Consider the following 23900-nt stretch of genomic DNA (forward strand, 5'->3'; position numbering starts at 1 on the left):
ATCCCACTCCCGTGCCCCCTGCTTCGACAATCACAAGTCTATTCTCCAAGTCCATGATTTTCTCTTCTGTGGAAAGGTTCATTTGTACCATATATTAGATTCCAGATATAAGCGATATCATATGGTACTTATCTTTCCCTTTCTGACTGACTTCACTCAGTATGAGAGTCTCTCGTTCCATCCATGTTGCTGCAAACGGCATGATTTTGTTATTTTTTATGGCTAAGTAGTATTCCACTGTGTATATATACCACTTCTTCCTAATCCAATCATCTGTCTATGGACATTTAGGATGTTTCCATGTCTTGGCTATCGTGAATAGAATTGCAATGAACATGCGGGTGCATGTGTCTTTTTTAAGGAGAGTTTTGTCTGGATATATGCCCAAGAGTGGGATTGCTGGGTCATATGGCAGTTCTATGTATAGTTTTCTAAGGTACCTCCATACAGTTCTCCATAGTGGTTGTACCAGCTTACATTCCCACCAACAGTGCAGGAGGGTTCCCTTTTCTCCACACCCCCTCAGCATTTGTTATTTGTGGACTTATTTATGAGGGCTATTCTGACTGGTGTGAGGTGGTATCTCATGGTAGTTTTGATTTGCATTTCTCTAATAATTAGCGATGTTGAGCATTTTTTCATGTGCTTATTGGCCATCTATATATTTGGTCTTTCACTCTGAGATGTGACGGCAAGGAGGGTTTGGGGCTGAGGAGCAGTGTGATCCACATAAGCTTTACAAGGTGAGAGTCCAGGACAGAAAGACAGCTGCTGTCTCAAGAGGTGACTTGCCCCACACCTTCACTCACTCACACTTTGGTATAGATCTTCTAATTTTAGAAAACAATTAAAACCAAATTTTTGATGGAGACCAAAAGCTGGTCTTCTTGACCTTTTAGAAGAGTTAAGGAAGCAACCTTTCTGTATCTGACAGGCCTCCTGGATCTGTAAAGCAGCAATTCCTAAGTTAATGCTTCCCTGACTTCTTAAATATTTTAACTTTCATTGATTTTTTTTTGGTCTAATGAACCATTATTAGTAAACATACACATGTAACTATGTGTACATTATGTTTACATTTAAAAAGTAAATATCTGCTATTGTTTAAGTTACTAAATATTTATTCTGTGTGGTGAACATATGACAATCTCATAGCAGATTATTAGAGAAATTATCAAGTACTGCAAACACCCAATTGTTAGCACTTTGAGCATAGGAATCATGTTTATCTAGTCTTTATGTTTTTCAATTAATAGGGCAACTCTTTGTATGAGAGCTCCTTTCAAAATAGTGATGAAAGTGTTTTCATTAATGTGCTGATAAAATCTGATAATGATCATAATAATGACTCAGTTATCATGATTTGCTTTTTCCCCAAAACTATCTCCGATACGTGCATGCACTCTATTCCACATCCACTGCCTCCCTGTGTGGAAGAACATGACCTTGGCCTCTCTTTTAAAATAACTGAGTCAGAAGAAAGTACCAAATACCTAATAATAATCTCTCCCTAATATTTAGATTTGAGACCAAGGCTGAACCCATAACCTGGAAGATTATGATCCACCTGCCCTCTGGATGAGAGAAGCAAAGGAAGTTAATTTGCTTAGAGTGAAAATAGTGAAACAGACGTCATATAAGAGGTAAGCAGGGGTAGTGAAGAGTTTTGAAACTTTGTCAATTTCTGATTCTAGAAACTTGGGAGGCATTCACTTATTCCAAGAGAATTTCTGTGTCCTTATATTGAATTCTCACTTTCTACCTAAACTAACTATGACTGTTTTCTGTTACTTATCCTAAGTAACATAACTTTCTGTTCTTCTGATAACCCATTTAAACCTTATTAGGTCTAGCAATACTGATTTAATGACAGATATAGCACATATGAGATTAAACCAAACTTTACCAAGAGCCAAATAAATTTGTTACTTCCTTTATTTAGGGGGAAATTCAAGGGTATGAATGGGCAATCAATTATAAAATACTACTGATGATTTATGAAGACATTTTGGTTACTGCCTAATACTTTGCCCTCACCTTTGTAGAGAATTTTTTTAATATATGTAATGGTCTTATGAAAAGCATTTCAAATACCATACATTTCCATGCAATAGTCCTCCCATTTAAATGTTAATAAAATCTATTTGCATGCAGATAAAAAAATCAAAACATGAAAATATCAAAACTTCAACTTATAATATGGTGTTATAAGTGGATTAAAGTATAAAATGAAGTAAGAATACCAAGTTTTTTTTTTTTTTTTTTACTAGTTTATGAAATCTTCAGTTTAGTGAGGCTTAAATTAAGACCTACAAATATTTGGAATTGTAACTATGTTACAAACAAATAAATGGTCTAGTCCTGGAGATCAGGAGTCTGATTGGAATTACTGACTCTCCACAGAGAGTCATTCTGCATACATGCGTCCTGTAGTTACAGAGTTGCAAACAGTTTCTGCGTAAGTTTTTGTCTAGACTTATAAAAACTTTCAATAAAGTCATGGAGACATTCAATCGCTTCCTGTCTCATGGAAAAAGCTGTAGAACCCAAGTCATGCTGCCTTTTATAAGGTGATTTCTGAGCTTGTGGCCTTTCTTTTAGTGCTTCATCTGAATCAAAGAAAGAAAACCAGGAACTATGACTATTAATGACACAGTGGAAGAATTGTCTTGAAAAACCTCTGTTGAGCAATATTTCTCTCAACTATGAAAGTAAGCAAAGTAATTATTTTATGATAAGCAACATCAATTTGGAACATAGAACTTGTTATTTATTCATTTATTAAGTGGCAGTATCTATAAGAAGTAAAATTTCATTGCAATAATATTGAGAACTTTATAATGAACCTGTTGTCAAACAGGTTCAAGATATCTTCCTCATCAAAATATCTATCCCCTATAATATTATTATTATTACTTTCCCTATGATATATTTAAGGTAATATATATTCATGTTAAGATAACATTTATATCATTGAAAAACATACAGACACAAGAAAATTATATCTACACTTGGAAAAGTTTTCATTTTAGCTCTTGGACTTAATGTTTTTATTTTGCTAGAATCACATAATAGTTATAAAATAAGCATAAAATGCTTGAGTCTTAATAGTTACTGGGATGAGTTAATATGCTAATTTAAAAATGCTCAGATGAGTGGAGGTCAGATTTGAGAAGAGTTGGCTTTGCTTCTTCTTTGATCACCAATCAAAACAATGTTGGGAGTGAGGACATAACAGGGCTTACAAATGAACTCCTTAAACAAGCCTATGTGTAAGGAATGAAAACATAAGAATCTGTTTCAAAAGAAGAAAAAAATATCAAACCAGGAGGCTATGAAAGTTTAAGAAGGACTTTCAGGTTAAGAACAAGGACAAGTACAGAATCAGAAAATAAAAAATTTAAATTAGAAAGGCACAAATAGTACACTGTGTGATATACAATTAATAAAGCTGGATTCATCAACCAAATGCTGGATCATGGTAAAAATTTTTAGATGAATAGATGTAGAAGTGAGAATCATATATCATAATCCTGAGTCAGTTTCCCAAGCAAGTACCTAAGGACAAATAAGCAGGATGAATTGCTGGACTCTCAACATGAGGACAGCTTAGATCATTGTGGCAATGATGTGAGGCCAATTCTAATGTGCCTGAGAATCTGATCACGGTTGAGTTCTTTCTGCTTCTGCAGCCTCATGGGTACAAAAATATTGGTGAGACAACCTCTGCTAATCTTTTCTATACCATAAAAACATGGCTTATTTACTCCTTTGTACTTGAAAAGCTATGAAAAAAGTATATATTTAATATTTATATTAAACCAATTAAAATTCACTAAATTATTTTTGAAAATATTCCTTAGCGTCTAATATCTGTAAGGAATTGTGTTACATATCATATAAAATTCAAGCTGCCAACATTATAATACAAGTACTGATCAACTAATACTTGGTTGTAATGCCAGATAGATTTTTTTTTTTTAATTTAATCAGACACCAGTAGTAGCTCTCAATTTTCACCTTGGAAGATATTACTGTTTCTTCAGAAAGGCAGGCCTGAGCCATCTGAGATTGTCTGTTGATTCTGGTCAGCATACGGACACACAAAATTCCAATATATGGCTTACTTAATGAAACAAATCTGTGTGGGGCTGACTAAACTAGGCAGAGTCAGGGATGCTGAAAGTACAGTTCAGATATATTAACTATATAAAGAGGAAAAACTTATAATCAGTGCATGATATGGATGTGTCTCAGAACATGACTCAGAACAGAACTGCTGTCCTCCAAAAAGGTCGGTCTCCATCCATGCAATCTCCATCCAGATACCTTTCCTGAGCCCATCTGGATTTAATATTTCTCTTCTTAGTGATTTATCCTAACATGGGTATGACAATTATTTATCATGGCCCACCTCCCGCACTGGACTGTTTCATTTTTTTAAAGTACTCTCCATAGCACCCAGAACTGTGTCTCTTGCCATGGATGCATTTAAGTACTCCTTTATAATTAAAAAAAAAGTATGTAGAAATTTATTTGGTACATACAATTACTATAAATTAGTATTACTATTTTTTTCTTTTTTGGTCAGCCTGCATCTTGTGGAGTTCCCAGGCCAGGGATCAGATCCAAGGTGCAGTTGTAACGTATGCTACAGTTGTGGCAACACCAGACCCTTTAACCCACTGTGCTGGGTGGGGATCGAACCTGCCTTCTGGTACTGCAGAGATGCTGCTGATTTGCTCTACCTCAGTGGGAACTCTTATAATGTAGACAATAAAAATTCTTACTAAAAGTTTTCTCTTCATTTAGAAGCACAGATTTTAAAGGTATTTTGCAAAGATTTTCTCAGTTTTTTTTTTCTTTACAGTGAGCAAAAAATGTTTTATCAGTAAATTCTATTTTATCATTATGGCCTTAAGATTTTAGTCAAATACATACTAAATGGCATCAACTTAAAATACTTTCATACACTGACTGATGCCAAATATGTGTCAAAATAAGCCTGGGTAAAATAATAAAACAAGCACACCTATTATTGATGTCTAGATATCCTTGTGGACAATATACACCAGATCACTTCCCAGGAGGTCTCATTAGGTGACATTTGTCACCTTAATGAAGTTATAAATGTCTAGGGTATGGCTGTCAGCTCTGTAGGCTCTGACACAGGTGAAAGATACATTTTTCATCATACCGTACCATCAACTAAGGACTCAAGAGTGATGTATTAACACTGAATTCTGGTAAATTAATTTGCAATGATATGTTATAGCCATGCCAGTTTGCTTGAATGGACCTTCCCACTCTCAATTTCTCTGACTGTCCCTTAAATAAAAAACATGGATCCCATTATTCTACTTGCTCGCTGACAGTAAACATTCAAAGTCAGAGCACAGGCCCAAGAGTGGTCAACTTCATCCTGCCTTCCTATTATCTAAGATTCATTGGTTTCTCATAAAATCGTACATAAAAATAAAGAGTTTGAGATAGACAGAGGGTAGGAAAAGTCCAACTCATAGAAAGAGACAGCAGAAAAGCAGGTGCCAGGGGCTGAGGGGTGGGAGAAATAGGTATGATCAGTAAAAGGATATAAACATTCAGTTATAAGATGAATAAATTCTGAGGATCCAATACATGCTGATAACACTGTATTGTAGGATTGGAATTTGCTAAGACAGTAAAACTTAAATGTTTTCATCCCATGAACTGATAAATGTGTGCATCAATGTCATTGTGGTCATTTTTCACAATGTATATGCATGTACATCAAATCATCACACTGCAGATTTTAAACTCTCACACTTGCAGCAGTTCCCACCCGTGAATTATTAGAAAAGGAGAACAAAAAAGAAGAGGTGTAAAGGGTAGGGAGGGAGGTGATGAAGTAAAAGGAAGGAAATTCAACCCTGGATACACTCCCTTCCTCCATCCATCTATTTTCGGTATGATATTGCAGTACGCTTACATAATTATTTGGATTTGTATTCCTAGAAAATACTTTGATGCAGAATTTATACTGTATAAACTTTCCCTGGTGAAAATGGATGCCTGGATAATTTTCTTAGAGCAAAAGAACCCTTGCAAATTTGTAAGGACAGGTTCGCCACTCAGAAATGAATAAAACGTCTTATTTTCTTAGGTGGTGCATGTAAAGATTATGTCAAATAGTCTTTTGTCTTTTTTTTTTTTTTCTTGTTGTTGTTGTTGTTACTATTTCTTGGGCCGCTCCTGCGGCATATGGAGATTCCCAGGCTAGGGGTTGAATCGGAGCTGTAGCCACCAGCCTACGCCAGAGCCACAGCAACGCGGGATCCGAGCCGCGTCTGCAACCTACACCACAGCTCACGGCAACGCCGGATCGTTAACCCACTGAGCAAGGGCAGGGACCGAACCCGCAACCTCATGGTTCGTAGTCGGATTCGTTAACCACTGCGCCACGACGGGAACTCCCAAATAGTCTTAAATATATGTACGTGTGTGAATGGAGTTTTTTTTAATTGTCTTTTTAGGGCCATCCCTGCAGCATATGGGGGTTCCCAGGCTAGGGGTCGAATCAGAGATGTAGTCGCTGGCCTACACGACAGACACAGCAACGCCGGATCCGAGCCGTGTGTGTGACCTACACCACAGCTCACAGCAGCGCCGGATCCTTAAACTACCGAGCGATGCCAGGGATTGAACCTGAGTCCTCAATGATACTAGTCAGATTCATTTCTGCTGAGCCACAACAGGAACCCCCATCTTTTTTTTTTTTTTTAAAGGGTAAAAGGTATTCAGAATTCTGCCAAAGTAGAAATAGGCTGCTATCTAATGTATATTAAGAGACAAGGCCAAGTACATAATAAACATTTGTTCAATTTTTGTAAACAAATAATGGAGCATATTATCTATGTGGTTAAGGTTTATGACTTGAAACTAAAGTGTAATTTTCAATTTTCATCCATGATGTTGAAATAAGATAGTAAAAAGAAGGAAATCAGCTAAATATTCCATTGCATCTAGATATTATAAATGTGCCCTTTAGTCTATATGGAAGACATTATACTTTATACACACCTATATTAAAAATAAAATATTACCACCTCAGTTCGCCTTTGTAATTCTGTTACCACCTCAGTTCGCCTTTGTAATTTATTCTCCTACTCCCAGTCTTTAATTGTCCATTCATTAAAATCAGTACATTCTGGAGATTCCATAATCATCCCTTGAAGGGATGAATTTAAGTGATAAGCAACTGAGGAGAAACTGAGATTTTATGTTTTATTAAGTGAGGTCCTTTTGCTGTAGATTCTCACAGAACTTCTTAACCCTGATAAAATGAAACTTGCTCCCAATAGAATCTCCAAATGTTATCCCCAGGATAGGTTCTGGAATAGTAATAATCCAAAAACCTTCTTGTAAACCCACGGAAAGCATTCCAAAATGTCAAAGACCCTTGGTTTAAAAACAGTGATGATGACATTAATATGGAAAACACCTGCGGTACTTCAGGATGTATATGTATGTGTCTGCACGCACGATGTTCGATTTTTCTTGTCGTTGGATTGATATACCTACTTACCAAAGAATAGAGCCTGTTTGTGACAGAATAGTAAGATAATTTGTCGCTAACACATGCATTGCTACAAGTTATAACAGTTAAAAAAATATTATAAATTAAAGTACCCACGGGTCATTCAGCTCAGCTGGCAATACACCTGAATAAAAAGAGAGGACTGGACTTAATCTCTAAGCCTGTCACTTATTTCTTTCACACAAAAAGTATGGGACACAGGTGGCCAGAAGTCAAAGATCATACTCTGCCTGAATGCTTCATAAGGCATGGTGCAAATGTACGGGACCTGCTGGGTGAAATCAAAAATCACTAGAATGGGGTACAATTTTAGTGACCCAGGTCAAAGGCCACACTGCTTTTGGTGTTTTACAAATGTTTGACAGATTAAATACCCACCTCCTAGGGATAACGAATAGGCCACGGAGCTAAAAGTATTCATAGGCATTAAAGCTTCATTCAGAATTCTCCTTATGAAGGATGTAGGTCACAAGGATTAGTAATATGGTTACAATAATTTTTTCCCGTTGTTGAAAAATTATACTCTGGACAATATCCCTGAGTGTAACTGCAGGTCACCCAATATGAAGACTAGAAAAATAAAAAAGAAAAGAGTAAAAAAAGCATCAGGTATACCCAGGCCTGTCCTTCCCTGAATTGTGGCACTATCCTTTCAGGATTTTTTTCATATTTCATCATATGTTTTTCTTGGATGTAGTGTCATTTTATCACTAATCTATAGAGATGACTTTGCTGATACTTTTACTATCTCTAGAAAGTTGACCTGTTATAACGATGTTTTGACAAATAATCCATGGGTGTTATCAGGACAACAATGTGCGGTACTTTGTGGAAAAATATTTTATATATACTGCAAAATGCTCCAAAATAAGGCAGTATTAATACCTAACACAGTGTTTCTTTATCCTTACTTGAACTCGCGAGAAAGCATACTCACAAAATTAGTTTGTGATTAAAAAAAAAACCTTTTTTTGGTTTTCTTTGAAAATAATAATTTCGTTTCTTTTGTGGCTTTATGTAAACCAATGGTTTAAATTACTGGAGTCAGAATCACCTGGAGGGATTGTTACAACACAGATTACTGGGCCTCACCCAAGCATTATTTAAAAAATTTAACTTTTTTCATTTTCCCATTGTATTGAGGTGTAATTGACAAAAATTCTATGTAAGGAAGGTGTACAACAGGATGGCTTCATATCAGGGCACACTGTGAAATGATCACCACAATCAAGCTAATTAGCATTCAGGACCTCACATAATTGCATTTTTTTCTCTCTTATCCGTCTATCTCCCTCCCCTCAGGCAACCACCTGTTTGCTCTCTGTATCTACGAGTGGGCTTCTCTTCTGGTGTGTTTGTTCATTTGTTTTATTTTCTTTTAGATTACACGGAACTTTTTATTCAGTCATGGGGTCTGAGAGCTGGCATTTCTAACAGATGCCCAGAGGATGCAGATATTGGTAGTCCAGAGATCCCACTTAAGATCCACTGACCTAAACAATGTGTGATCATAACAGCCCTGCTTTCTTTAATAGTGACTCTTAGAAGATCTAAAAGCCATTTTAAAAGAATTGTTAATTTTTTATTAATCACACTAAACTGGCATTAATATCATTGTTATTTTTCTTTGATATCCAAGATAATGTTGACTATGTTTATGCTGGGAAGACTACTACTGAAAACTCAAGTCATTCATTTTTCTTTTTCTTTTTTTTTTTTTTTTTGTAGGACTGCACCCACAGCATATGGAGGTTCCCAGGCTGGGGGTCGAATTGGAGCTGTAGCCACCAGCTTACGCTACAGCCACAGCAACGCCAGATCTGAGTTGCATCTGTAATCTACACTACAGCTCACAGCAATGCTGGATCCTTAACCCACGGAGAAAGGCAGGGATTAAACCTGCATCTTTATGCATATTAGTCAGATTGTTTCCTCTGAGCCATGACAGGAACTCCAAGTCATTCATTTTCTAAATTAAACAATGGTTGTCTGCTTGTGCTCTTACAGATTAATTACTGTTTCCAGGATTTTACTACACATAAATTCTTTTTCATCAGAAGTGGTAAGAGCCACTTCTGCCTCTAATGCCTTTACTTTATATTGGTTATTGTCAACTTTTTTTTTCTTTTCTATAAGGGAGTCTTTGCCACATAGATTTTTTTTTAAATCTCTTTATTACAGTAAACCCAGGTGACTCTAGTTTTAACATATAATATGGAAAATTCTTAGAAAAACAGGTCCAAACCTTTCATATTCACTTTGGCAGAGGTGGGTCATGTTGAGTCTATTGTCAATATCAAACTTTTTATACCAGAACTTATTAATGTCCTAGACAAAGAGATCTGCAGAAAGAAGATGGGGACCTAGGGAGAAAGGATGTGACAGAAACATTCAGCTCTTAGCATCACATCAAAATGTTGCAGTGGATATTGCTATTGGCTTGCTAGTGCAGTTTTATCCTTTAATCTCCCTCTGATTATGTACTTTTCTTTGAGGTTCTTTCTCTATTGATTCTTTTTAGAGCCAGAGATGGAGGAAAGTAAGTAATAATTTTGGTGCCCATTATTTTCTAACTGATAGTAATTAATTCTAATTCTAATTCTCATGATACTTCATTGCAGATGCAAAATTCTAGTTACTAACTATGATTTCAATGATCATTTCGAAAACTATTCATGCATTAGAGACATGTACTAACTTTTTCTTTAAGATTTCTACTTAAACACACACACACAGATACCATACACAGGGTTTTCAATTTTCCAAAAAAATAGGAAAGGATTTGTAGCAGGCAAGTAAAGGGATATGGTTAATGTAAAAACATATGCTAATAATACACTGGGCTTAACTTTTATTTAACAACCTCTTGGAAACATAGATGTGACATCTGTTTTTAGATTTTCAAACTGATTTTTATTTTTACCCTACTTATATACATTTTATATATAAGTATACACATACAATGTGTGTGTGTGTGTGCGTGTGTGCGTGTGTGTGTGTGTGTGTATCCCCAAGGGGTGGAGATAATAGAAATAATATAGATAGAGCATTATGTAGGACAAAGGGATGGGTATGGAAGTTATAAAAACAAAATAAACAAGACCAAAAAATGGCAGAAGCATTGCAGGTGTGTTCTTTTCCTTATTCTCTCCTGAAAAGGTTATCAAATAGGACTAATTCTAGAGAAGGATACATGCACAGAATATATCTTAGTCCCCTCAGTCTCACTCTCCTACTTTCATCTGAGATCCTATCCTACCCAGTCTATCAACAATTGTAGGAAAAAGCCCTGCTATAATTTACCAGAGGGTGAAAGAATCAGCTGGCCTTAAGATTGCAAATAATTTTTCCAAAAATCTTTTAATTGCATCTTTACCACTACCAGGACTGGGAAGTGGTAAGAGCCACCTTTGCCTCTAAATGCTTTCATTTTATATTGGTTATTGTCAACTGTTTTTCAACACATAAATGAGCAGGAGAGGAGAATGGTAATTATACACACAGAGGGAGGGAGGGAAGAGGAGAGGAGAGGGGAGGGTGTGAGGAGAGAGGTGTGTGTGTGTGTGTGTGTGTGGTGGGGGGTGATCCCATTGAGAGGAAATATAGAAAGGATTGCTTGTGAGAGAACCTCAGGCTCACAGTAAGCTCCATGCTGAAAACAGAATCTTTTTTTTTTTTTTAAATCAGTGATGTATTGATGTTCACATTACTGATACCTAACTTGAATATTCCCCCTTGTTCATACAATGGTTTATTTCCTTAATCTTTTTGAATTTTTTTTCCCTCCATTAGACCATAACACTGGATTTCTTTTCTTCTGAAAAATCATCAAATCCAGTATTATACTACAAGGTCTAGGTACAAATTTTGACCAACTGAATTATGAATCTTGCTTTACCCACCTTCCAGTTTTTCAGACATCTAAGCAGATGGAGAACTTATTCAAAATTTGGAAGTTAATATTAAAACTTAAAATACAGTGATGGTTTTTAGGTTAAATATTTCTCAGACAAAGTGGGAAGTCATTTTTATCCAATGTATGACTTGATAAAGTATTCTCTAGTAAGGAATTTTCTTATGAATGACTAAAAGAGATTTGGACTTTGATAGCCCTTCATAAATCTGCTCTCTAAACACAGGATTCTATTTTTCAAAACTAAGCTAAGAAAATAAAATCTGCCACATAGAAAGATGCTGATTATAGCTGCACATATGTAAAATTCTGAAATATTGCTCACTGAGGTTTGAATACCTAACACTTTAGTTACCTTTTCTTTTTCTGTTTTATGCATTGTGGTGAAGAAGCATGCTTTGAATGGCTAAGAAAAACTAGGGTTATGATTTTACCATCCAAGAGCCAAGATGAGGTCAAAACTTTGAACTAACCTACCCTGCAGTTGCCTACTTCAAGGTGACACCAGCACATCCCTGGTTTGGGTAGCAAGAAAAGTTCCCAGCAAAGTGAAGATATTTTAAAACCCAATTTAATCCTCTACTTCACTCTCATGTGTCCTGGTTCTACAGGTTTGCGAATCGACCTGGCGGCGATTCCTGTTTCCCTTTTATCTATGCTGTTTCTGATGCAAAATCCTCCACAACCTGAAGTAACATAACGGAGACTTCCTTGCAAACATAACATTGACAGTGTTCATTGATCTTGTTGCCAGTGGTTACTGTGAAAAAGGTGTCAGTACCTCAGTTCATATTTTTACTCACCATGGTGGAATATACTATTTGCTTAGTGTATCAAGGACAAATCCAGACCTTAAAAAAAAAATTCTAGTTATGTATACATTTTAAATGGTGCTCATGTTAAAAAAAGAATTACTGATCAGAACACTGGGTCAGTCCTATGAGTATTCTCCTAGGTGTCTACACGAACTCTACACAGCTTGACTGAAATATCTTAGCATCAAAGATTAATTGTTTTCACTATGATATGGTAGATTATTGCAAGTAAGCAACTAACAAACCACAAAGAAATGTAAAGACCATTGATGTTGAAGAGGAAAGATGAAACTGGGTTGTTGCTGCATGGAGCATGTATGCCTGGAGAGCCTGGCTGAACAACTCTAACTATGAGGTCCCATTCTCAGCACTGCAGCTCATTAATGCAAGTCTGTCGAACTCCTGAGGAGGGTAAGGGGCCTCTGTATGTGTTCTTCAGGTCAGAGGGGAGTAAAGGTCTTTGGATTTAGATTCATACCTTGAGTCTTTTCATCTAATGAAAAAAAGTTAAGAGCATGGGCTTTTGGCTTCTGCTTGAATGGGTCCACCAGCTCTGCCATGTGGTGACAGTGTGACTTTGAAACTGGGACGCTGTTTCTATATCCACAAACATGGAGCCAGGAAAGGAGCCTACTTCATAGATTTAAAAAGGGATTAAGAGAAGTAAATATAAATGTAAAGTGTCTGACACATAGTAAGCACAGACTAAATGGCAATTTACAGTATTATGAGGGAAAGATTATCCATACATCTATATCTGTCTGTCTATCATCTATTTATCTCCTATACATCTATTATTTATCATCTATCATCTACTTAGTATCTATCTTCTATTTTTCATCTATTATCAATTTATCCATTATTTATCTACTTATTATCTATCATCAATCTATTCATCTATCATCTAGATGGCTAGCTATCTTCTGTCACTCTCATCTATTATCTATCACCTATTTGTCCATCTACTATCATCTATTTATCATATATCTACTTTTTGTTACAAAAGGCATTCAATGTAGATAAAGACATTCCACCAAAAAAAAAAAAAATCTGTCTTTCTTAGACTGCTCAGGAATTTCAAGCAGCCACCTGAAATTGATGCTACCTGTTCTGTACTTTGCCTGGAAACTGATCTACTCATGACTTAATGTAAAAGCCATTCAGGAATAGGAACAGGTCTTCTCGAACTGTAGTTTTCTCCTCAGTGGAGTGGAGTATGTTTATGGAGCACCATCATCTGGATTTGTAAGATATCAAATTGGCTCCTTAGGTCTGCACTTGTCATTATCATTTTGGGGAGGGCTGATATGCTATATGATACCAAGAGGAGGAAGTAAAGTCAGAAAATACCAAAGAAGCCACATTAAAGTGTAGCTTAGGAAAGAGATACAAGCCCAGGAAACCTTGAAGCTAGTGAAAGCTGGACAGACGACTCATGATTAACTGCAATTCCACTCAGGCAGCGTGCAATTGTATTCAGATGGAGGACTTTAGATACTGAGTGAGGACATAAAATACTAAAAGAAGAAGCAAAACTGTAAAAGAGCTTTGGTGGTTGTGAGGAACTCTGTTATTTTTGAGCGTTTTTCCATGGTTTGCATATTATTAGCAACCTGAGATGAGTGGATTTGCCTCAGAGCCAATAAATCACCACAGAGGGAGCTGTGATAGTCACTGTCAATGCTCGTGTTCCACACTAAAATGTCTTTTTGTGCTAACTTTTTCTTCTTCCTCTGCACTCCACTGACCATCAATCACAAAAGCAGCTTGGCCATTTCTCTCTGTCTTGCCTCAGTGAACTCCGACTTTCCTTGACCTTTAACCCCTAACTGGAATGCACACGGCCTGGATGCCTCTGTGGGCCCCTATTCACCTCTCCCAAGGAGCCTCCCTTCCTGGCACTGAGCTGCAAGGCAATATTTTCCATCTGTTGAATGAAGAGCATGACCCGGGCAGTTGGATATGGTTTGGGAGCCCACGGCAAGCCGATGATGCACAGCTCACTTTTATTCCACAAGCCCCTGAGAGATAAGAGGCCTTCCTGCTAGGCTGAACACAGCGCCTGGCATTCAGAAATACATGCTCCTTCCTGAATCGCTCAATATGTTTTATATTCAAGCCAGAAACAGTTCGGGTTGTAATAATCTAAGGATGAATCTAATCGGAAGTTATCTTGAAATGTGTGAGTAAGCTTCTCTTTCATACACCAGCTGTGTTCTTTCCGTTGAATGTTTATTGGATGGGGGTCAGCCGGTGTTTATTATGTAGCAGTGGGGAAATTTAGTCTGCTCCAGAAGGACCTAAGAGGCTTTTCCACGGAGAAGAGAGGAAGAATGGTTCATCACGAGTTCAGATAAATTTGGGGGCCTCTGATAAAATCGCATCCTCAGATTAGGGAATATTTTTTTTATAAAGCATTTTTAAAAATGTTTCGTCCATGACTGCTAGTTCTCATTACCAGAATATTTGAGACAAAATTGTTAAAATAACTTTGATAAGGCTAAAAAATAATTTTCACAAGCATATAAAAAGGTATTACAGGATTGTGATAAATGTTTATATATAATCTTAATTTAAATTTTGAGGAGAAAAATAAGTTGTTAGTTATTCTTGATAGGATCATTAGCTTTAAAAATCAAAATGGGAAGAAAAAAATCTTGGTAAAGGAAAAAAAAATGTTATGTAATAATATTTACTTGTTCAAAACATGTCAATTGCTCCTCAAGAATTGAATTATAGGTCCTGGCATGGTTTTCAAGACTCTTCATGACTACACCCAAATTCACTGCAGTCCAACAGCACCACTTGCCCATATAAAAACATCCAAATATTCTGACATGTTTTCTTTGCCTGAAATTCCCTTTTCCATCAATTTTGCATATTAAAATCTAACCTACAGAGGACAGCCTTATTAAATCATCTTTCTAAATCGTCCTTATTTAATATTCTTCCTCCTGGAAATAATCACATTTTAACTATTTTGTTCTCTGAAGGGCTTTCATGTTTCCTCTTCTGTTTGCAACCACATGATAGCTATCTTTTATTGTACATGCACTGCCTTTAGATGTGCTAGGTGTAATACATGTGTTACCTCATTTTATCTCTGCAGTAATTTTTTGAGGTTAACATTATTATCTTCATTTTACAAATAGGGAAACAGAGTACAAGACAGGCTGAGACACTTGCTCAAGGTCAACTGATGTTATATGGTCAAGGTGGAATTTAAACCTTGAATGTGCCTGATTTAAAAGCTCAATTTAGGGGGTGGGAAAGAAGGCCTAAACAGACATTTCTCCAAGGATGATACACAGAATGGCCATTAGGTACATGAAAAGATACCCAGCATTGCTAATTATTAGAGAAATGTAAATCAAAACTGCAATGAGGTACCAGTCAGAATGGCCATCATTAAAAAAGTCTACAAATAAATGCTGGAGAGGATGAGCAGAGGGAACCCTCCTACACTGGTGGCAGAAATGTAAATTGGTACAGCCACTATGGAAAACAGTATGGAAATTCCTTAAAAAAATAAAAGTAGAGTTGCCATATGATCCAGGATTCCCACTCTTGGGAATGAATGGATAAAGAAGATGTGCTATATTTATATAATGGAATATTACTTAACCATAAAAAAGAATGAAACAATGCCATTTGCAGCAACATGTACAGAACTAGAGATTCTCATGCTAAGTGAAGTAAGTCAGAGAAAGACAAATGCCATATGATATATCACATATGGAATCTAAAATATGACATGAATGAACTTATTTATGAAACAGAAATAGGCTCACAGACATAGAATTCAAACTTATGGTTATCAAAGGGGAAGGCAGTGTGTGAGGGATAAGTTAGGAGTTTGGGGTTAGCAGGTACAAACTACTATATATAAAATAGATCAGCAAGAAAGTCCTACTCGATAGCACAGGGAACTATACTCAGTATCCTGTGATAAACCATAATGGAAAAGAATATGAAACAGAATTTGTATATATATGTATAACTGAGTCACTTTGCTGTACACCAGAAATGAACACAACACTGTAAATCAACTATATATCAATTAAAAATTTTTTTAAATTAAAAAGCCTAACTTTCATTTTCTCTGTTCTGGTTTTGAAGGCATTTCTGTGGACAAGCACTGACTATAGGGCCTTATCTTAATCTCTTTAGACTCCAAAGCATCTAGTTTGGTACTGATATTGCCCATGAATTTTATTGGACTAAATCAAATTCATAAAAACTTCGTCAAGTTTATTGAAAAAGAAATATAAAACTGCCCTTGGTTTTGTTTAGATATTTGTCTCAGATTCCACAATTGTTCCATATGAAGTAGTTCCAATATATACACACAAAGTACTAGGGCATGTAAGGTTTATGTGAGCATGTATAAATGTGTGGTATAATTATCCACCAATTTTCAGATAAAAGATGGTTTATTTTTTTAATACCTGTCACTCCTGGTTTCTCTCATTTACTGAATTTTTCATGATAATTTTGAGTGTTAAAAAGAAACTAGAATTCTCTGGTGCAGCAGGTTAAAGATCTGGTATTGTCACTGCTGTGGATCAGAGGTTGCTTCTGTGGCAGGTTCGACCCCTGGCCCTAGAACTTCCACATGCCATAAGTGCAGCCAAAAAAAAAAAAAAAAAAGAAAGAATTTGAATTTTCATTTGTTAAATGACCTTTATTCTGTTACTATTTGGTTAGTGAAAGTCTTTTGCTTATTATTTTTTCACCCTTAAATTATTTTATAGAATTTAGATTTATTTGCAACAAGTACTGAGCCATGTTCCTTGTAAATGAATAAGACTAAGATCTTTGACAGCCTAAATGTTGTGAGGAAGAATGCTGGGGGAAAGCAAGGAGGGACAATGTCAACCTTTGAACCAAAGAAATGTCACCAAATGTTCTGTTTTCAAGGTCTATGTCAGAACGTGTTGCCTGCCAGGCCATAAACAATTATAGGTATGGTTACATAGACACTTAATACATTCATCTATCATTTTAACGTTTGATTAACAAAAGGCAGCTTTGCCAATTTCAGTGTAACAGAATGTGTGTGTTTGTGTGTATGTGTGTGAGAGAGAGAAAGAGAGAGAGAAAAGGAAAGGTATTGAATTAATTGTAGAAAAATTCACAACATTTTGGTCCCTATCCACTTTTAACTGTCACAAAACTTGGCCATCAAAGTTTAGTATCCTTCCAAGTATAAATTTTGGACAGTGTCGCTTTGTACCCAAATCCTTATGTATAAGATGTAGGTTGCCATTAAAAAGCCCATAGCCTATTACGTGTATATATGTAATTATTGAAAGAGATAAAATGTTACCCCTGGTTCCAATCTTCCTCACTTCCAATCTATCCTTTATTTTCAGTTAGAGGAATTTTTCTAAAATATAAATAGGAATATGACATATTCTTGGGTCAAGCCCTTCGTGCACTCCATGACTCCCATGATAAAGTTCAAATTTGTTGATTTACCCCCCAAATTGTTTCTGACATGGTTCTGCCCTACATTTCTCGCCTTAACATCACCACAAGTACCTAAAATATCAAGATATACATCTTTTTATTTCCTGAATTAACCATGTTATTTGAGAGAATCTGGAAATATTTAATGAGGGAACCAGGACTCTTGGAGAAGAGACGGACATTGACAAGTAGAGGAAAAGGGTGTAAACACGCCGAGCATGAGGTGTTATAGGCTAGGACAAAGGCTGAGAGCAGGAGAGGCATGGGTTGCCAGGTGAAGGGGAAGAGCTTATAAGGGGTGTAAATGCTATTGGGAACCGGAATCTCGGTGACGGGTGGGGGTTGCTGGTTCTTAACTCTCAGATGGTTCCAAGATCCTTAGAGTTGGGAAGGGTCTCAGAAATTGAAGGGAGGAGTTCCTGCCATGGCACAGTGGAAACGAATCCGACTAGGAACCATGAGGTTGCGGGGTCCATCCTTGGCCTCACTCCTTGGGTTACAGATCCAGCATTGCTGCGAGCTGTGGTGTAGGTCGCAGATGTGGCCTGGGTCCCACATTGCTGTGGTTCTGCTGTAGGCTGGCGGCTGTAGCTCTGATTGGAACCCTAGCCTGGGAACCTCCATATGCTGTGGGTACGGCCCTAAAAAGCAAAAAAAAAAAAAAAACCAAAGAAAGTGAAGAGAGGAGATGAAGAAGAGGAAGAAAAGGGAGAAAGAAAAAAAGAAGGAAAAACTAAGCTTAGTCCTCTAACAGAACTCATCTTTACAATTTTGTTCTACGTTGATTATATTTCAGCAAAAATACTTTTCTGTTAACAATGAATCTACCGAACTTTATGATACTCTTGGCTACCGGCTTATTTCCTGGAACACGTGCAAATCGGTTCACATTCAAGACTGTGAAATCATCATCATTTCACATGGAATACTCAACAGTTAATAAATGGAGTCCTAGATATCTGTACCCTTAATTCTTATGGTTAAAGCATGTATTATAGCAACAGACGATCACCAACTGGTATCCTTATTTTTAATTGCTGAATAGTGATTGAGGTCATGGCTTTCTTTTCCTTTCCAGTAATTATTTATACTGTTGATAGGACATAGTAGAAATGAATACTATGTTTTAAAACACAGTGATGTATTTCTTTCCCAAATGTCAACTTAAAACATTACATAGCGTTTAAAACGTCCCCCTTACATTTACAAAGAGCCTTGAGAGGAACTGGGAAGGAAAGCTGATTCTCATTACTCTTTTGAAGTTGAGACTGAAAACAAAAGATAAGAGTAGGAAATTACTTATATCCGAGCCAGTTTCCTATCGTCATTAATGAAGTTATCTTTATCTCTCTGAGTTGTTTATTGTTCTGATTTAATATGAAAGTTGATGTTTCTTAAAGACACTGTTTTCTTTTGAGGTTAGTAAAAAGTAGATAATAAACTATCCATAAACCACAAAAATGAACCTATAAATCTACTGTGCAGTTTTATTATGCTTCGGATTTTTTTTATATTCTCATGTATTGATAATGAATTACATGCTTATGTTTAAATACTTTCTTCTAGGCTTTGAAATTTAGAGTATAAAAGATAATTTTTACTATTTTTGATTTGAAGTGAATCTATGTTATAGATTTTATTGATTTATTAAATGCGGAGTTTCCATCATGGCGCAGTGGTTAACGAATCCGACTAGGAACCATGAGGTTTTGGGTTCGGTCCCTGCCCTTGCTCAGTGGGTTAACGATCCGGCATTGCCGTGAGCTGTGGTGTAGGTTGCAGACGTGGCTCGGATCCCGCATTGCTGTGGCTCTGGTGTAGGCCGGTGGCTACAGCTCCGATTCGACTCCTAGCCTGGGAACCTCCATATGCCGCAGGAGCGGCCCTAGAAATAGCAAAAAGACGAAAAAAAAAAAAAAGATTTATTAAATGTATCAATTTCCTAAAAATCTATTTTAGTGAAATTTATTGAAAAACCTCATTTTTATTATTAACTTCCTTATTTAGATTGTATTTACAAAATGCTTCCCTGTAAAATGTAAGTTAAGTGTTCCTATACAGAAACAAAAGTGGAGCTATAACCCTCCCCTCACCTTTTTTCTTAGCAGCTTTCAAGGTAGTTGGGCTTATAAGACTCTTCATAGATGTTTGCTATTTTTCAGAGTTCCCATTATGGCTCAGAGAGTTACTAAACCAACTAGTATCCATGAGGATGTGAGTTTGATCCCTGGCCTCAATCAGTTGGTTAAGGACCCAGTGTTGCCACAAGCTGCAGCGGAGACTGCACATGTGGCTCAAAACCCGCGTTGCTGTGGCTGTGGTGTAAGCCAGCAGCTGCATCTCCAATTTGATCCCTAGCCTGGGGAACTTCCATAGGCCATAGGTGTGGCCCTAAAAAGAAAAAGCCAAAAAAAGAAAAAGAATGTTTGCTATTTTTCATTGTGTCTTTTAGAGCCACCATACAGCCATAATTACTATATCCACAGCTTGATTTGGTGCTACATTTCTTCATTCTAATGTAGCAAGCTCAGCTGCACTCATTGGATTGGGAAGAAATAACTGAGTACAAATGACAACATATTGTGCTTTTAAATTTAAAAGATTATCACCTATCCCATAAGCCAAACAAAATAATACCTCAGCAGGAAGAGCTTTCAACTTATCTTGTCATATAGCATGTGCTTTTTTTGGCTCTGTTCTTTTTTTGTAGTATGTATTTGTATATTTTATGTTTCTGAAAATCAGTTGCAGAGAATCTGACCCTTGTTTCCAAATTTTGTGTCCCATCTGCCACTTTATTTCTCATTTAAGATACATCCAATGTCTCCAGGGAAATGGCATGGAAAGCCCAGAGGACCTTTTTTTTTTAATCTTAATTTTTTTTTGTCTTTTTAGGGCACCCACAGCATATGGAGGTTCCCAGGCTAGAAGTCAAATCAGAGCTGTAGCCACTGGCCTCCACCACAGCCACAGCAACATGGGATCCAAGCCACATCTGTGACCTACACCACAGCTGACGGCCATGCCAGATCCTTAACCCACTAAGTGAGGTCAGGGATTGAACCCGCATCCTCATGGATACTAGTCAGGTTTGTTAACCACTGAGCCATGATGGGAACGTCTCCCAGAGGCCTTTTGATCAACTCCTTATTGAGCATTTTAAGCAGAAAATTTCTCCTGTAGTAGAGAGCACTAAAAAGACATTTTCACCCTGCAATTAGAATTTATGTTTAACATATATTACAGTGCCTGTAGGGTATAAATGTACAGCTATCCCTTCTGTTGTATTACTTCATTGTCATCTGCTATGTGCAATAATTAGTTACAGAAAAAGTATAATCCTTTAGAGCAAATTTTTCTTGGCATTTTAGATATTAAACAGAGCAAAACTTTAACTTTTATATCTTCATTTTGTAATAATATATGCATATAATGCAGTCAATAATTCAAATAGTTAATATTACCTTTTAAAAACAGCAGTTAATGTATAGCATTGAAGTCACAAGATATTCATGAAACTCAGAGGGTGAATCTTTCAGTTGTGCAAAATGTTTGACTGTGTCTTTAGAAGTACTACCCTCATAAATCTAACCAGAAGAGTTACTGTTGCATATTGGATTATCGACTAACAAGTGATAGAACATAAATCTAAAATAAAAGCAGCTTTCCTAAATCAGGCATCCATGGGTTTAGTACTATGCTAGCTCTGAGAAACATGAAAAGCTGCAATCTCATTGAGAAGTCTAGTTTTGCCCAGAGCAAACAGGCACAGAATAATACCTGAGAGTAAATCATCAGACTCGGCTTGCCAGTTCTAAAAATTTTGTGGAAAGAAGACGATGAAAACTGATACTTACAAGATTAATCAGTTATCTAAGATTATAAATTCAAACAGCACTTTGCATATTGTGTAGAGTGTTTCTGGGTGACTTCATAGAAGTGGTAATGCTGATACAGCACTTTAAAGGACAGGAGTGGTGTGCTAATTAATCTAAATTAACTTTAACATAAATAAGGTTAATTCCTTCTCATTTACATATCCTCCTTTGAGTGTCATCCAAGGCAACAAATGGACTATATTTTTTTCATGTTTTTAGTATTACTGATCTTAGAGAAACAAAATAATCATTATTACTTTTCATTCAGTTTCTATATAATATATAGCTATCCTTTGCAAACTATATAATCTCTTTTTTTCATGTCTTTCATGAATTTTTTTCATCTCTTTTTCACTTGAAGACTAGTCTTTGTTTTATAATTGCTTATGCACAGACTTCTGTTAAGGCAGAGCTAGGATAGGACAAATAGGCTATTATTGAGCATTCACCATGTACATCACATATAAGCATCTCAATTTCCCCCTTGCCACTGCAACACTATGACAAGAGACCTCCAAGAGCGACAAGGACAGAAAGGCTTCTATTAGCAAAAATCAGACTCTACTAGCCTCTGTGACTGCTGGCACCAGCACTGACATATGCTTCTTTCCTATAGAAGAAATACAGATGACATTGTAGTAGGTCCCTGAGGTCAGAGAAGACTTATAGATGTGTTCAGATACACTCCTTCCCCTGTCTTGGGTCAGGTGTTAAGCAGGACCAGGAGGCAGCATAACACATCCGACATCCAAGGCCACATCAGACAACCAACCATCAGGCACTAGTAAGATTTTCTGTTTGTCTATAGGCAGAGCAGTTACTCTGCTGTTACTTGGCTTTTGAGACGGCACTGATGATTAGAAAGGAATTATACTGAGTTTTATTTCTGCCTCTGAAAAGGGCTAGCAGCTATCTCACATTATGTCATTCAATCTTTGTGATTTAGTTGCTCTATATATTTTGACTAGAGATAAGAACATTTGCTTGTAAAAATCAGAAAAAGAAACACACAGTTGTGAAGATAAAATATTAAGCTACCACCATAGGTTTGAAACTTTGGCTAAAATAGTTTCATTACTATTTTCATTTATATTAGATATATGTCCAAAACCAACACTATGTTAGTTATAGGCATGAGTTAACATTCCTCAATCCATTGAGCTTGGAGTCTTCTGCAGAGTACTATCTTATTCTACTGCCAAAGGGGGTGTCTGAAAACATAAAACTGATCAGGCCCTTTCTCTGTTACAAATATTTTAATAGCTCCCTTTCGTATAAAAGTCCAAACTCCCATTCAGGATGTGTAAGATTCAATCTGAACTTGAACTACAGTTATAATTTTATTTTCTACCCCAATTCCAGGTACACTTTGCATTCTACCCTTATGAACTATTTGTAGCTTCTAACCCAATGCACTTATTCCTTTATTTACATTTCTGAGTCCCTAGAGGTCAGAGACCATGCTGTCAATGTCTTGTTTTCTTCAGCAGCCCGAGTAATGCCTGGATATGGAAGAATTTGAAACCTTGCAGGTTGAATGAGACCCTGTCTTGTGTCAGGCTTAGAGCTCACAAAGTAGCACCACATACCTCATCTCATTTAATTCTCTTAATGACATTGTGAGTTGGAGGGGCAGTATCGTCATGATCTCCAGGAAACTGTGCTTTCAGGTGAGTGATGTAACCAAGATTCTATCATATTTTCCCTAATCCGTGTTTTAATGAACCTTACTGTGTTAATAACATGTATATGATATACTAAATATATATGAGATGCATATATATGTATATACACACTATTGTATTATTTATCTGCAGAATCCTAATACAGGGACTCACTATATTCTCTTTTCCTCCTGAATAGCTCCCTTTCTTGCTCTTTCTCTGCAGTTCTTGTGGAGGGAGTATAAACAAGGATTGGTGATGTACTGAGATTTTCTTATAGCTGGGAAAGTTCTGGCAAAATTTCCCCTTGAATTCAGATATCCTGTTTGGTCTCATCAATCAATTCAGTGGAACTGAATACACACACACACACACACACACACACACACACACACACACACATCTGTATATTTTTAGGGTCGTACCTATGGCATGTGGAAGTTCCTAGGCCAGGGGTCAAAATAGAGCTGCAGCTGCCCACCTATGCCACAGCCACAGCAACGTGTGACCCAAGATACGTCTGCAACCTATATTGCAGCTCCCAGCAATGTTGGATCCTTAACAGACTGAGCAAGGCCAGGG

At 36.7% G+C, this 23900-nt stretch overlaps 2 long non-coding RNA genes across 3 annotated transcripts in view; one reads left to right on the top strand and one right to left on the bottom strand.

Annotated features, from left to right (window-relative positions):
- LOC110255835 overlaps positions 1-23900 on the bottom strand; it is a 542938-nt gene that overhangs the window by 37067 nt on the left and 481971 nt on the right. The gene's annotated exons all lie outside the window — the stretch shown is intronic.
- The window catches only part of LOC106505319, a 63823-nt gene that overhangs the window by 25049 nt on the left and 14874 nt on the right, over positions 1-23900 (top strand). The window contains exons 4-6 of one of the 2 annotated variants that reach the window (XR_002336708.1): positions 1522-1643; positions 2602-2711; positions 23142-23324. This is a non-coding gene — a long non-coding RNA (uncharacterized LOC106505319). The remainder of the gene's footprint in view (positions 1-1521; positions 1644-2601; positions 2712-23141; positions 23325-23900) is intronic. The other variant, XR_002336709.1, reaches the window with a different exon arrangement.

Source organism: Sus scrofa, chromosome 11 (genome assembly GCF_000003025.6).
Source record: "Sus scrofa isolate TJ Tabasco breed Duroc chromosome 11, Sscrofa11.1, whole genome shotgun sequence".
Classification (NCBI taxonomy): Eukaryota; Metazoa; Chordata; class Mammalia; order Artiodactyla; family Suidae; genus Sus; species Sus scrofa.